This window comes from Lepidochelys kempii, chromosome 9 (genome assembly GCF_965140265.1).
Source record: "Lepidochelys kempii isolate rLepKem1 chromosome 9, rLepKem1.hap2, whole genome shotgun sequence".
In the NCBI taxonomy this organism is placed as follows: domain Eukaryota; kingdom Metazoa; phylum Chordata; order Testudines; family Cheloniidae; genus Lepidochelys; species Lepidochelys kempii.
Genome location: NC_133264.1, coordinates 29,327,433 through 29,343,121, shown reverse-complemented (window position 1 = coordinate 29,343,121; position 15,689 = coordinate 29,327,433). Strand labels below are relative to the sequence as shown.

At 40.4% G+C, this 15,689-nt stretch overlaps 1 long non-coding RNA gene across 3 annotated transcripts in view; it reads left to right on the top strand.

Annotated features, from left to right (window-relative positions):
* Positions 1 to 2,201, top strand: part of LOC140917278 (uncharacterized) — an 83,022-nt gene extending 80,821 nt beyond the window's left edge. For 2 of the 3 annotated variants that reach the window (XR_012160771.1, XR_012160772.1), the window contains exon 4: positions 441 to 2,200. This is a non-coding gene — a long non-coding RNA (uncharacterized lncRNA). Of the gene's footprint in view, positions 1 to 440 lie in introns of all 3 variants that reach the window. The other variant, XR_012160770.1, reaches the window with a different exon arrangement.
* Positions 2,202 to 15,689: the final 13,488 nt, after the last annotated feature.

Genomic DNA, 15,689 nt, shown 5'->3' with positions numbered 1-15,689 from the left:
CTTTGATCTTTTCATTATTTTTTATTTTGGACAGCTGGGCATTGCATTCCTTCCTAAAAATCTGTACTGCCTATAAACAAGGGAAAGAAATTAAACAATGGCCAATGAAATCAAATGTACACATGTAAAATGACTAGTACAATTCACAGAATTAGACAATATGAATGATGCAAATACTTCAGTTTTGGGAGTCAAAGCACAGAAATTTGAATGCACGTTCTTTTGACAATGGATTGTGACAAAATGAGAAATACCACAAACAACCAATTCTCATTAAAATCTAAAGCCTGTAATCCCTCAGTTCTCACTGGATGTTTTGCCAAAGACTTCTAAAGAGATTATTAAATTTATTAATGAGAATCCAGAAGTAATTGTACGTGATTCATTCCTTATATTTATGACAGTGAAATTAAACATGCTGTGGTTGTTATTTTTTCCAGTGGTCCAAGGCAATGTAAGAAGGCAGGCTCTGGATGTAACAACTGTCAAGAAACCCAATTCCAAACACCAGCTGTACTGATTAGGGCAGTATAGTATTCTGCACTGTGAGAGCTAATGAGCCAACAGAAAACTATGAATTACCATTAAAGTTGCTTTTAAGCTGTTTCCTTCACAGTGTATCAGCTAGACAACCTTCCTACTTCCCTGTAACCCAGTACAAAATCCTCTGTCTGTATCATACTCTGCAAGTATCGTTGATCATGATCTCTATCAAGCGTTCTTAAGAGTACAGTACCCATGGTCTGAAGTGAAGAAACAGATTGACAGAGCCAGAAGAATATCCAGAAGTCACTACAGGACAGGCCCAACAAAGAAAGTAACAGAATGCCACTAACCGTCACCTTCAGCCCCCCTACTAAAACCTCTCCAGCGCATCATCAAGGATCTACAACCTATCCTGAAGGACGATCCCTCACTCTCACAGATCTTGGGAGACAGGCCAGTCCTCACTTACAAACAGCCCCCAACCTGAAGCAAATACTCACCAGCAACCACACACCAAACAACAAAAACACTAACCAAGGAACATATCCTTGCAACATAGCCCGTTGCCAACTCTGTCCACATAGCTATTCAAGGGACACCATCACAGGACCTAATCACATCAGCCTCACCATCAGGGGCTCATTCACCTGCACATCTACCAACGTGATATATGCCAGCATGTGCCAGCAATGCCCCTCTGCCATGTGCATTGGCCAAACTGGACAGTCTCTACGCAAAAGAATAAATGGACACAAATCAGACATCAAGAATTATAACATTCAAAAACCAGTCAGAGGACACTCAATTACAGACCTAAAAGTCACAATTCTTCAACAACAAAAATCTTCAAAAACAGAGAAACTGCAGAACTGGAATTAATGTACAAACTGGACACCATTAAATTAGGCTTGGATAAAGACTGGAGTGGATGGGTCATTACACAAACTAAAATTTATTTCCCCATGCTAATTTTCACCCGACTGTTACTCACACCTTCTTGTCAACTGTTTTGAAATGGGCCATCCTGATTATCACTGCAAAAGTTTTTTTTCTCCTGCTGATAATAGCCCACCTTAATTAATTAGTCTCGTTAGAGTTGGTATGGCAACCCCCATTTTTTTGTGTTCTCTGTATACATGTATCTTCCTACTGTATTTTCCACTGCATGCATCTGATGAAGTGGGTTTTAGCCCACGACAGTTTATGCTCAAATAAATTTGTTAGTTTCTAAGGTGCCACAAGTACTCCTCATTCTTTTTGATAACAGAGAGATACTCTCCAGATCCAGTTGAGATGGTTATACTTCATAGTTACTAAAGCTTCAATTTTTCATTGGAAATAATATTCACTGTAAATAACATTCATAGTAGCCTCCTATTTTGCTGGCAAATCAAGCCTGATTTTGACATACATATGTACTACTGTATATTCATTATTTGTACAGCAAATATTTACCAAATAGTTTATTCAAATACATTTCAACCTATGAGTTGTTCAACTTTTTCCTGATGTCTATCTACTTCCAACACTTCCACCTGTACTGGGGATTCATATTCTGTTTCCACTGGATACTGATACATTTTCCTCTGTACCTGATTAACTTTAAAAATGTAATTGTCACATCATTACTAAAAATTCACAAATGGTATTTAGCCCAGTCTACAAATTAATCAATTTTGAAAGATTTTCTTGTTTGCTAAAGGTTGTATAATTGTTTTTCTGCTTTTTTGTGACTCTTTATTTATCCTTTCATATATATGAACAACAATAAACATAAAAAAGTACAAAAAATCTTTCACCCTCTGCTTTCCACCTATTTGACATCCTCATATTGGTAACATAACATACACATCATATCTGCAACATATGCCAGTCTTTCCAAGTTCAGTAATTTGTATTACAACCCCCCTGACCTCCTGCCCCCTCCCCCCAAAAAACCCTGGATGTAACAGTCTTGAATCTTCTGTGTAAACAAGTCCAATCAGTAAAAACCTTTCCCTTTTTCCTGGCTATTTCAAGTATGTCTTCCATGGTTCCACAGACTTCGCAATGATCTCCTAACACAGAAACTTCTCTACTTGCAGCACTTATTCAAATGATGGGATATTAAAATCTGTTGTGTAGATGCTTCAGTTTGGTAGCAGGTGAGTGCTTTGACAGCGGCAAAGCAAATCACACAAACTAAAAAAAAAAAGGATGGCAGGCCTTGCATGTGGCTGACCAAAGTTTCAAGGTTGTAGCTCTACGGTTGTAGCTGTAAAGCTAGAACTCACCCATATACCAAAGATTGCAATAAACAAGAAAAGAGTTGGAGGAATACACCAAAGATGCATTTAGTTTTCAGTGAATCAGCATTTTCCAGTGGAAAAACGTTCAGTCAGAGGATTTCTGACCAGTTCTAGATCTAGGGGTTAGCTTTGAAAGTTCAAAAGTATGATGTGATCCCAAAATTCTAGATCAGATGTTGCCTCCTAATTGCAGACACACTGTCAAGAGCACGTCCTATGCTTGATTACACACAACCAGATGATCAGACTTACACATGATCTGTAACAAGGAATAAGAGTGCATGTGACTGTGATAAACACATCCCCTGCTCTATCACCAGAAATATGGGATGAGTTGGAAAGAGAAGCCCCTAAGAGTAAAACATGACAAGCAGTAATACAAGCTGCAAGTAATGGATGGAGAAATCAACACTTCTCACCAGCATGTAAAGAGGAGCTTTCCATGGTTTTGGAAGTACTAATGAAAGGTATAAAAATAGTAGTTCCCAAAGTGATGAGAAAAGATTTGTTAAGTTAAACCAATAAGGAAAGGAGCATCAAAGAAAGCTGAATTCCCAATGCTGGGGGTGGAACCACTTATGGCGTTGAAGATGAAGATAAGATGCTCGAATACAATATATAAAGAGATTGGAAAGTGATAAAGAGACAAGGAGAAGTGTGGTGATACAGTTGGAGTGATAGATAAGGAAGGTAATTTCGGTGGGGAGATGTTTGATAGACTAAAGAAGTTTAACATGAGAATCAGGGAGGCCAGGAAGATGGAGAGGATGGCTGAATTATTGATGTTAATAGAGAATGAAGAAAGAGGGGAGATTTCAGGGTGAGGCAGGTAATCTCTGTTTTTGCTGTGTTGCATTTAAGCTGAAAATATAGGATACATTTTGGATACATGCTTTCATGCACCACTAGACCAAGGAGCAGAAACTATAAATGGAGGGTATATTTGGGAATAGTGAGAACAGTGGTGGTAATTGAAGCAATGAAAACAAATAAGATTACCAGGAATACAGTCGAGGAGGAGGTGGCAAGTAAGGAGCCCCAAGGAACACTGACAAAAAGCAAGAAAGGGGGAGGAAGCGGCATCTCAGGAGGGACTGGTGAGGCAGAAGGAGAATCCATTGAGTACAGAAGCACAAAATCCAGGGAAGAGAGAGAAGTGGATGAGAAGGTGCAATGGAAGAGGATAATGGAGAAGAAATCTGGGACTTGGTCAAAGAAGGCCGTCCTGTTAAGTGGAATGGGCAGAAGTCAGATTTCAGAGGATCCAAGAGGGCATTAGACAGTAAGCTGTAGCTCTGGGAATAGAAAGAATATTTAAGGAGCTCAAGTGTGAAATGGAGGTCAGGGGTGATGGCTGGAGAGGCAGAAGTGATCAATTGTATAGGACAGAGGAATTCTATAGAAAAGAGCATAATGTCATGGTGGAAGGAAAAGGAAAAGAAGCCGTTTGGGAAGGAGAGGTTGAAATTAAACACAGAGAGGGTATCATGAAGGGAGAATTAGAAGTCAGGAGCCAGTAGAAGACAAGCTCTAGCATAGAAAGAGTATTAGTAGGGACCTTCAAAGTCAGTGACAGGATGAAGGGAAAGGATGTGGTGGGAGGGGAGAGGATTAAAGGGAAGGATGGCAGATTGAGAGAGAACTCTTCTTATGGTATATTTAACCAGTAAACTAGGAGAAAGCAGGAAAGCTTATCTGACCATTCCAAAATCTCAGAAAAGGTTCTGTTGCAGGAATGCCAAAAATGGGTGAAGGTATATGTTATACAGAGGGATATTACTATTTTTTGCATAACAGTTCACTCATCCTCAATGAAGATATTCATATGAAATTCACACATACAAACACACACATGCTTTCACCTCTCTATAGCCAATTTTTGATCCATAAATACCATAAAATCTTCCATATACCAAGTCTGTCTTTGGCCCCAGCCCTAGCATACATACCCCAACAATCACTTGAACTATGGAAGATTTTATTGTGTATATGGATAAACTTTGGCTACAGAGAGATAAAAGTGTGTGTGTCTGTATGTGTGAACTTCATATGAATATCTTCATTAAGGATGAGTGAAGTGTTATGCAGAAAAATAGGAATTTATACCAAATTGCCCTTCCATCTTCAGCTGCAAAGCTGAGCTCTGACGTTCCAGAGCTTCCAGAGGTTTCACACTATGGAAAACAGCAAACCTTTTTAGATGAAAAGAACTGTAAAAAAATGAGAGGAAATGAATATATCATATATCTGTTAAACATTTGGATTTTTCACCATCTCCAGTCAATTTAAGCTGTTTGAATGAGTGGTTAATGTAACCTATACATGGCTTTAAAAATAAGGTGCAGTATAAAGTTTTTCTCATCAAAGGATTTTAAACTTATTTTTATACCTTTTGTGTATCACTACTAAAAAGTGGTAACTTCTCAAGCTTCAGGAGAAAAAGAAACAAAAGAAAAAAGCCTTTAGATGCCCACAGTAGGTGGCATCAGCCAGTGACCTACCTACTAATAAGGCAAATGAAAGGAAAATAGCCTGAGAGGAACTAAATACCAGAGAGCTGAATTCTTGGGGGGAGGGAGAGCAAAGGCAAGCGCATGATGTTTAATCCACTCTAAATAAAAAGCTCCCTCAAAATACATAATAGTAGTACAACATGAAGCAGTATCCTGTTGTATTTCTATGACTGGAGTATTGCCTTGAATACAAAAGACAGGAAGGTTGCAGGGTCTTTAAGCAAATATGTATAGCACACGAAGGAATTAATAACAGTCTCTACAATATTAGGGGCCAGCCTTGCTCCCAATGCAATCAGTCACTTATCTTGGACAGTTGGTCCCCAATCCTGCAATGTGATCTATGCATACTAATAAGGAGTCCCTTTGAGGTCCTTAGGGCTCCATATGGCTGGATGTCCATTTTTGTGGATCAGATTGCAGAATCAGGGCCTTATATTATAACTAGTTGGAGACAAAATATTCAGTACATTAAACAAAAAACTCAGAAGCATATTTAAAAACACCTTTCTCAACTCCTTTGGATATATTTATTATTTGTTACCCTGTCCTAATGCTTTCTCTCTCTCCCTATGTTTTCCTGGACTAATTAGACCCTCATTTTCCTCAGAAACCCAGCTGCCCTTTCTGCAGTGGCCTTTGGCCTAACAGACATTTTCAACTCACTTTCTTTTATTTAAAAAAAAAAAAAAATTTACTCATAACCTGCTCCCACCTTACTTTGTACCCGTTTCCCAAGCAGACAGTATTTTACTGTATATTGCTAATGGTTACAGGATCCTTTAGTATACTTGATAGCTAGGCATAATCTAGTTTAATGTAGAATGCTGTGATAAAGTTACCCAGCAGGGATGGTGGAACTAAGCAGGCTGCAACCTCCACAAGAGAAATCCTGGGAGGGCTGAAATATGTTTCTGCCCCCACAATATCTGATAGAGGTTACAGCAGGACATGGCAGAGGGGCTGGAGTGGCTGCCACTGTGCACAAGATTGGGCCTGCTGCTCTCCTCTTCCCACCTTCTAGCCACCCCAGCTCCTGGTGGAGACACATGGCTGGAAGGAGGGGCAGGAGCAGGTGTTGAGGGACCAGGTTTGGGAGGAGATACAGGGGGGAGGGGGATGTCAGTACACAGGGCACCAGTTGCTGAGGGCAGAGGGGAGCCCCAAGTACTGGGCACCAGATACCAAGGAACAGCTGTAGGAATTGTCAGAACACCCTTTCCCAAGCTGGAACAGGTTCCCCACACCAGAGTCTCAGTAGCTCCCCAAACTCCCACTCCTACGCCTCCACCCCCATATGCACAGCAAGCTTTTGCTCTCTCTGTCCCTCAGAACTTCCTCAGCCTTAGTACTAGAGTAGTGCTTGTCAGTTTGGGGGGTCTCTCTTTTTCACAGTAATGCTGAGATTCACATGCTGTGTTGCTGAAAGGCATTCTGTAGCAAATTCCACTTCTCGTTACATTGGGCTTACACCAGGCAGAATTTGGTCTTTTTGTGTTTTTAAAACAGTGTATATATATATATAATGAAATTGTTTACTACATGCAAATATTTTAAACTATGTTTGTTTTAGATGACAGAAAAGAGTTGCAAGTGTCAATGTTTTCCTGTAAGTTCACTAGGAAAAACTGTCTGCATGCAAAATTCTTGCCTTTTTGTTTGGTCAGATTCCTGGAGTGTCTTCCCATGGCTTCAGTGACTTCTGGAAATTTCTTATATCTCCCATGCCATCAACAAGATTCTTTCCCAGATTTCTTAGACATTTTTAATTTGTAACCCTTAGTTACCTACTTCATCTATTCTTTACCCCTTATTCCCCCTCCCTTCTGCTTTCACACTAATAGGATTGCTGGAATCCACCTCCTAAATTAAATCTGCCAAGTTACTTCAGTTTTGAATTTTTTATTCCCATGGATTTCAGTTAGCTGCTATAGAACTAAAGCACTGTTGAATCAAAAATATTTTACATTCAGTTGTCATAAATATCAGTGCACTGCAAAGAACTTAGGCCATAAACACAAACAATCCAAGATGAACGTGTGCTTCCAACATGCTGCTTTATTTCTGTCCAAACAGTTTGGATAGCCTGTTATAAAGCTTCAAGTTGCTGTTTCTAGAGGGTCAAATGAACATTTTTCAATAAAATATGTCCCTTCTGGTTCCTTAATGATTAAATACAGTAGAACAATAGCCATTTAAAATAGCAAAAGAAAATCTGATGATTTTTTATTGTTAGAATTGCTAAAATAGGAAGAGTTCTGAAGCCGTGTATAAGATGGTAATAGAAAAATGCCCTGACAACAACAGAGCCATCTCTAGGACTTGCACAATTTGTCAAAAAATCACTGCCTTCTGAAGAGCTCATGGGAAAATAACCAAAGTCCATATTATTTTCTTGGCTCAGTCTTGTTAAGCAGCTCATGCCAATCTAATTGCAGCCCTCCTGCTCTATTCTCCTGGAGCTGTGTTACCCTTTTCCTGAGCCTTCAGAAGGGTTCTTGCAGAGTTTGCAAGTTTTATTGCTGTGCAGATCTCCTCTGTCCCTGCTCATACAACATGTTGATCATCAGGGTTCAATAAGAAGCTTTCACATGCTTCCAAAGAAAACGTGGCAGAATAGCCAGCAAGAAAAAGAGTTAGCTGCATGACAGAGAAACTCAGAAAACAGACACTCAAACTCTTGTTTTATGCACAAAGTTACCTATTTTGCACCAACACGTGAAAGTGTTGCATACTTATGACATATTTTGGGTGCACTTTAGGTGGGCTTCTCAAAATTCGACTTGATTTGGTGTTGGCTACCTGAGTAGGAAAATGAAAGACAGAATATGAGCCTGAACTATGACTTCATAAAAGAAAAGGAGTACTTGTGGCACCTTAGAGACTAACAAATTTATTTGAGCATAAGCTTTCATCCGATGAAGTGAGCTGTAGCTCACGAAAGCTTATGCTCAAATAAATTTGTTAGTCTCTAAGGTTCCACAAGTACTCCTTTTCTTTTGCGAATAGAGACTAATATGACTTCATACTAACTTTTGGGGGAGGACCCAGTCCCGCCTTAATTTACACATGTGTAAATCAGGACTATCTCCTGTGTAGTCAATAGAGTCACACCACACGCAGAATCAGCATAAGTGAGCAGAGAATCAGGTCCAGCACCTCTAGACCAGGACTGTGGAATATCGATAAGGATGAAGGGAGGAAATCAGGTTGGTATTTGGTCTGGGTTATGCCAAAACTTCAGTCTCCAGGTCCATCAATCCAGCACTAAAGCTACCTAGAAATTAAATATAAAACATATGAGGTTAGAATCAGGCCCTTATTCAGGCCCCTTTGCGCTGCTCTAGAGACAAAAAGGGGTTGGAAAACAGAGCTTTACACCACCTGCTCCATGACTCTAAGTGAAAGTGGTGGGCTGTTGGTATAGCCAGAGTACCTTACATTCCAGCAAGCCCTGCGCATAACAGCCCTTTGGGAACCATTACCAAGTGGTATAATTTAGAGCAGCCCTGAGGTGTCTCTAGGTTGTGCCAGGTACTGTACTAACCCGCAGTGGCCCAAGGGTTGGGTGATGTAAAGGTGGCATAACACTATCCTCACCCAACCCACTTTCTTTGGGTCTGTAATCTGCAACAACATTTATAATACCGATTCCAACATATTCTTTAAACATGTAGAAAAATCACACATCTCTCTTTAACACTATGCAATGTGCTGTGACTAGTACTATATATGATTTAATGGGTGATCAATCATCCACATATCAGGGGTGATGTAAACCTGATGTTCATTTGCTCTTTTCAACTCATGCATGGATCTCATGTATCAAGAACAGAAATGTCTACCAGGAGTGTGATCATACTGGTGTGCTATTAAGTCCCAGAAAGCTTTCTTAGAATCCAAGTAATAAGGTAGCATCAGTTTACAGAGCAGCTTTTCAATGGCATTGTTCCAAGTCTATGCTAGTGGTCAGTGTGGCTTATACTTTGCTTTCATGGCCAAATATGTCATGCTTGACATGCCATGTCAGCTGCTTGCTTTGTGTGCATGTGTGTGTGTGTGGGTATGTTAGAGAGAGGAAATTGTTGATACAGCTGTGAAAGGATCTCCTATTCTTACTTTTCCAAGGCATTGCCTCTAAATCATATTAGCCAAAGTGAGTCTGTGGATCTCTGAGGATGTTTATTGCTTAGCAAACACTGTAGCTCACGAAAGCTTATGTTCAAATAAATTTGTTAGTCTCTAAGGTGCCACAAGTCCTCCTTTACTTTTTGCGGATACAGACTAACACGGCTGCTACTCTGAAACCTGTATGAAGTAGTCTCAGAAGGGCTAAGGTGTTGGAATGTAAAGGATATTTTCCTCACTATTCACTTTATGCATCATCTGATTTTAGGGTGTTATTCCAGGCATCCAAATGGGGCAGTCTGTTCCCCACGCGTGCCATCAATGGACCTGATTCTGCTGTCTGTATTAAGGAAAAACTGCTGTTAGTCAACAAGAAATTGCCACAGTTAGGTCTGAAAGATTGGGCCTGCAAAGGGAAATAGCACCACACCCCATTTCAATGACTTATGGAAGTGGGATGGTTTCCATGAGTACATAGGACTCAGGGCAGCAAGAGGTCCCAGTATTACAGTCATCTCTCACACAAGGGCTCGGAACAATTGCAATGGTAGGGAGGAGGTGGGAACATAGTTTGCACAGGTGTGCTGTCAGACCACGATGCACCATCCATAGAGATGGTACAATTGCAGCACTTCTGCATGCCATGAAGCTGGGGGAGGAATTGTGCCACAGAGTTTGCCCTGGAGTGGAGCAGCTTTGAAACACTCTCTCAGTGCCACAGTCTAACCCAGGGATTGGCAACTTTTGGCATGTGGCCTGTCAGGGAAATCCACTGGCGGGCTGGGACAGTTTGTTTACCTGCAGCGTCTGCAGGTTCAACCAATCACAGCTCCCACTGGCTGCGGTTCGCCGTTCCAGGCCAATGGGGGCTGCGGAAAGCGGCGTGGGCTAAGGGATGTGCAGGCTGCCGCTTCCTGCAGCCCCCATTGGCCTGGAATGGCAAACTGCGGCCAGTGGGAACTGCGATCGGCCGAACCTGCAGATGCTGCAGCTAAACAAACCGTCCCGGCCCATCAGCGGATTTCCCTGACAGGCTGCAAGCCAAAGGTTGCCGATCCCTGGTCTAACCCTAAAGGAGGTGTGGGGGGGAGCTAGCCACCTATGCCCAAACTGCTGTAATTCTGCTGTGCAAGTAGGAGCAGAAGAGCAAACTGCAACCTCCTGGTACGCAAAATAGAGTTCTTCTTATTCTGTCAGGGATAACAATACAACTTTGTCAGCAATAATAATAAAAGAAAAGCTAAAGAATGATGGCTTCTCTGAGGTGCTTTTAACCTTAATAAGAGCTCCATTAATTTTTCATATTAGTGATAAAGCTAATGAATAGAAATCTATCTTCAAACAAGCGAACATAAAAAGATATCAAATATCCAATTGAAATTATATAGTTATTTCCAGACACTGCCATTAAAATAATGTAAATCTGCTTGTGTAAATTAAATTCATGCATAACTAGATATGATCAACATACATATCTATCTCTGGGTCAATTTTAATATTGGCATACATGTTAATAAACTCTGAGGGGTTTAATTTAATTCCACTCTGAAAACACTGGTTCTCAATTCTGAAAGTGTGCACAGGGTAATTCTGTGAAAGGAGTCATGGAAGAATGTGAAATCCAGTCATCCTATGGGCATGGAGGGCTGTCAGCAGAATGGTTCTGCTGTGCAGGGGGTCAAGTGATGCAGATCCCATGCAGAGGGAATAGCTGGGGAAGGTCAAGGTCATGGCCAGTGATACCATACAATTATGGATATACTAGCTTAAACCACTTGCACAGGGCAAGTGCAGGAGTCCTGGATGTTCGTACAGCCATAGGCAGCTGGTGCTCCATAGCTAATAGCAAGAATACCTGGGAGAAAACCCTGTGTCATGCTACTCAAATAGAAGTCAAGAATTTGGCTCCAGGGAAGCAATTTTTCCATTGTCCACTTAATAATTCTTTCCACTAGATTGATCACATGGACAGCATTATAGTGAATCATACGTAATGCTTCGAGACATGTACAGCTACATCATAGTTGAATGATACAGGAGATACTACATTGAACCTATACCACCTGGAAATTCCCTTATGCCAGGCGAACGGTTGAGTGATCTCTTAAACCAGTTTTATGACTGCTTTGTGCAGCTGGAGCCAGGCAAAGAGTACATGTGAAGACCGAGATCTGGCTCTTTGTTTTAGTTTTTGATCGACAATTTGTTGAAGTAATCACTGTAAATAAATGCTGCAAAATAAAGCATAAAGATTTTAATGAGCTAGTTTTCACCAAAGCATGTGAATAAGAATCTGAAATCTATAAGTTTTGAAGATTAATGCAAATCAGATCAGAAAAATGTTGTTAAGTAGATGAAATGACTCTGAGCCCTACTTTACAGATTCTCGGGAAAATGATTAAAAAAAAATGTACTCCATTTGTTACCACAGTTTTGTGCATTTTGCAAACAGCAGTATTTGCTCCCTGGATAATTCAAGGAAACAAACAATCACAGAAAATTAAGGGACATATTCCACTGTTGAATGCACACACATTGGTCCCAACAGGAGATATGTGGTTCACATCCAAGGAAAGAATTCAGCCCTATGTAAGAAAATTCTAACCTGAATTTGATATTCTGGACAATGCATCTTTTTAAACACTGGAAAAATAAAAGTGCTTTTACCACTGTTGTGGTATGCATTTGGGGTAGGAAAAGCCCTGCTGTTGGTGGGTGGAAAAGCTGCGAAAGCTAACTATGCGCAAGGGGCCAGATTCACCAGTACGTTTTGGTTGCGTTCATAGAATCATAGAATATCAGGGTTAGAAGGGACCCCAGAAGGTCATCTAGTCCAACCCCCTGCTCGAAGCAGGACCAATTCCCAGTTAAATCATCCCAGCCAGGGCTTTGTCAAGCCTGACCTTAAAAACCTCTAAGGAAGGAGATTCTACCACCTCCCTAGGTAACGCATTCCAGTGTTTCACCACCCTCTTAGTGAAAAAGTTTTTCCTAATATCCAATCTAAACCTCCCCCACTGCAACTGCGTTGCCTCACTCTGCCTATGCAAAGCAGCCATAAACTTTATTTAACTGGCTATAGTGCACTGGTGAATTCGGCCCAAGTTCTGCAGTATTGAATAGTCTTCACAGTAGCTGGAGAATGGGTGGTCTTTCTAAATAAACCCTACACCGTTCTTTTAGAATTTGCTTAGTGACGAAGTAGACAAAATTCTTCCTCAGTAGGTTTACCTGATATATTTTGCCTTTGCTGTCCCACATATCTCACTGACCATCTGTCAGACGGTCAAGGAGAGACATTCCCAAACACAAATCCATAGCATCTGACAGATGCTAATTGTTTTAAATTGATTGTTAAAATTATTTTTAATTTGGTTTGAAGCAGGTTTGGATGGGGTCCATGCACCCAAACTAAGTTATGGTATTGGTCCTATACTCATTGACTTCAATGGGGCACCATCCAGCACTCAAAGGAAAAACAGAATAGTTTCATGGCACTGGTTCTTCTATATCCGATTAAGGCAGTGCCTAAATTCAAACTGAGTGCCTCCTAATTCTGCCTTCTACTGCAATGAGATGGTACAACTGCACAAGGCATAATGTTTGAGCAAGGAGACAATAGTCCATTTTTTCCTGCATATATCCAGAGGCCAGGCTCCTGCTTGGAAGTATTTACATTGTTTGAACTTTAGGATCAACTTTTTATACAACTATATTTTGTAGCCTAACTTGTTCCATTTCAGGCAACTGGCATTAGGACAAAGCAAAGTTTTAAAATATTTGGCATATCTTTGATAGAACATCTGGTAAATGTGGACACTGTTCATTAGAATAGTTTTTCCAACTAATAGTATGCCTAAGCCTTGACAAAAGTACTTATGTTTGATGTCAATCATTCTTGTTTGCCTGTTTAAACATATATCCTTTTGGGAATAATTCTGATCCATCCTGGCACATAAAACATAATGAGCAATATCTTTAGGCTTTGCAGATGAAAGAAAGAATACATAGTGTATTGTATGTGAAACACCAGTTACAGCAGCCTAATCTAAAAAGGGCTGATATTTATATACCTTCATTACAATGATATCAGCAAAGAAAATTAAAACCAATGAGAAGCAATGGCAACAGCAGCAGAATCTCTTGCAAGTGGAACTGTTAGAAGGACACACAGAATAGCAAGTCTAGTGGTAATGTCAGACTTTCTTCCTTTGTGCCTCCCAAAGCTCAGCCATTGTCTTGGGGTATTTTTTTCCTAATGAAAGAAGCACGAAGATAAAGGATGGTGAAAGAATATGTTACAAAGCTTTTATGGACCGTAAAGAATGTCTGAGTGGCATTAAATTTGTGAAGCAACAATACAGCCAGAAAATGATCAAAGGCCAGTTTCTGATACCCTTCCATTGAGTACATTACTCCTGAAGTGGTTCCTAGTGATTTTCACAGGTCTATTCAAGAGGTAAAGGACAATTATCATGAGTAAGAATATCAGAAATTGACCCTGTATTAACGATCAGGTGACTCTCCATTGCTGACATATGTCACACTGGAGAAAAAGATATGCGTTAGCCTGCATTTTTACTCATGTGCCTCCTAATATCATTCAGACTGAGCTTGTTCCCTGTGAATTTCACAGACTACATTTCAACAGTAATTACAAAATAATAATGATCAGGGAATAAACAAAAATATCATTCAAGGGAAGTTATAAATCATGCATTAGTTATATGAGATATGTAACCTAATCTCAAGCCATTGTGGTCTTTCACATAATCATGTTAAGTATTGTTTAACTATATGCTGGTATAGCAATTAGGAGCTGCTGAATATCGTAGGTATTTATGCTTTTATTCTAAATGGGGATTATAAATTATTTGGCTTTTGTCGTACACAATATGCATATTATCGTATGGATATTGTATTACCAATTCACTGTAACTAAGCACTTCAAAACATTTTGAATCAATAGACCATAATGGATCCTTTCAAGTTAGTCTTAATGCAGCTGCCCTGTACTGAAAAATCCATATGAAATAATGTGCAGAACAGTATATTTTCAATAAAATATGATGGCTGTTTCAAATGTTTTTCAGATAAACAAAATCCACTTTACTGACTAATTAGCAGAAAAAATCCAATTAGAAAAGGGGGTGCCTGTTAACTAGCAGATGTGGGCTGGGTAGCTTGATACCTGCACATTTACCTACAGGGGCGATGCTCTGTTTGTCCAAAGAGAGCTTCAATGCGGTTATGGCACAGCATAGCTGTAGTACATAGCCCCTTTGGGAGCACCAGATAATTCAGCCAAAAACATATTAGAAAGTGTTTATAGTGGCTTAAAGGAAAAGGTTTTTTTTTTCCAGTGCTGGTTTCAGTACATTCCATCTTTTTAAACCACATAGCAGCTTGTGTCCTGATGTGTGACACAAGCTGCTATGTCAGTGTTTTATGTGCCATCATAAATGTTGTACTCTCATCAATGAAATAATGATTCAAGCTATGACATTGAAAACATTTGGTTTGTTAAATACTCTAGTTAAAAACAAGTTTGCATGAATGCAGCACAGAGAAGAATTTGGCCCAATGATAATTCACTGTAAATTATCTGTAAATATTTTTATTTCTAAGATTTATACATATATGTATTGTGACAAAGTTTCTCCTCTGCTTTGGTGGGTCCTGTGCTTATTAGCCGATTTCCTCGCCTCAGAGATTCACGGCAGTTTGGCCACTTTTGCTAGTGGCTCAAACCTGCCATTCACTCAGCTAACCTCATCACTGGCCAGCATGGGGAAAAGGAAGGAGAACAATCCCCGCAGTCTCTGCTGATCTACCTAGTGGGTCAGGGGACAGGCCAGGGACCTTCCCCTCTGGTGGGACCCACAGTCCAGGTCAATTCCTCTTATATCCAATAGTGGGAAAGGGGAGTGGGGGGAACCCGGGCCCTTCCTCTACTCCGGGTTCCAGCCCAGGGCCCTGTGGATCATAGCTGTCTACTGTGTTTCTTGTAACAGCTGTGTGACAGCTACAACTCAGTGGGCTACTTCCCCATGGCCTCCTCCCAACACCTTCTTTATCCTCACCACAGAACCTTACTCCAGATAGCATTTGTACTCCTCAGACCTCCAGCAGCAGCACGCCCTCTCACTCTCAGCTCCTTGCACACCTCTCACTGACTGAAGTGAGGTCCTTTTTAAACCAGGTGCCCTGATTAGCCTGCCTGTCTTAATTGATTCTAGCAGCTTCTTAATTGGCTCCAGGTATCCTAATAGCC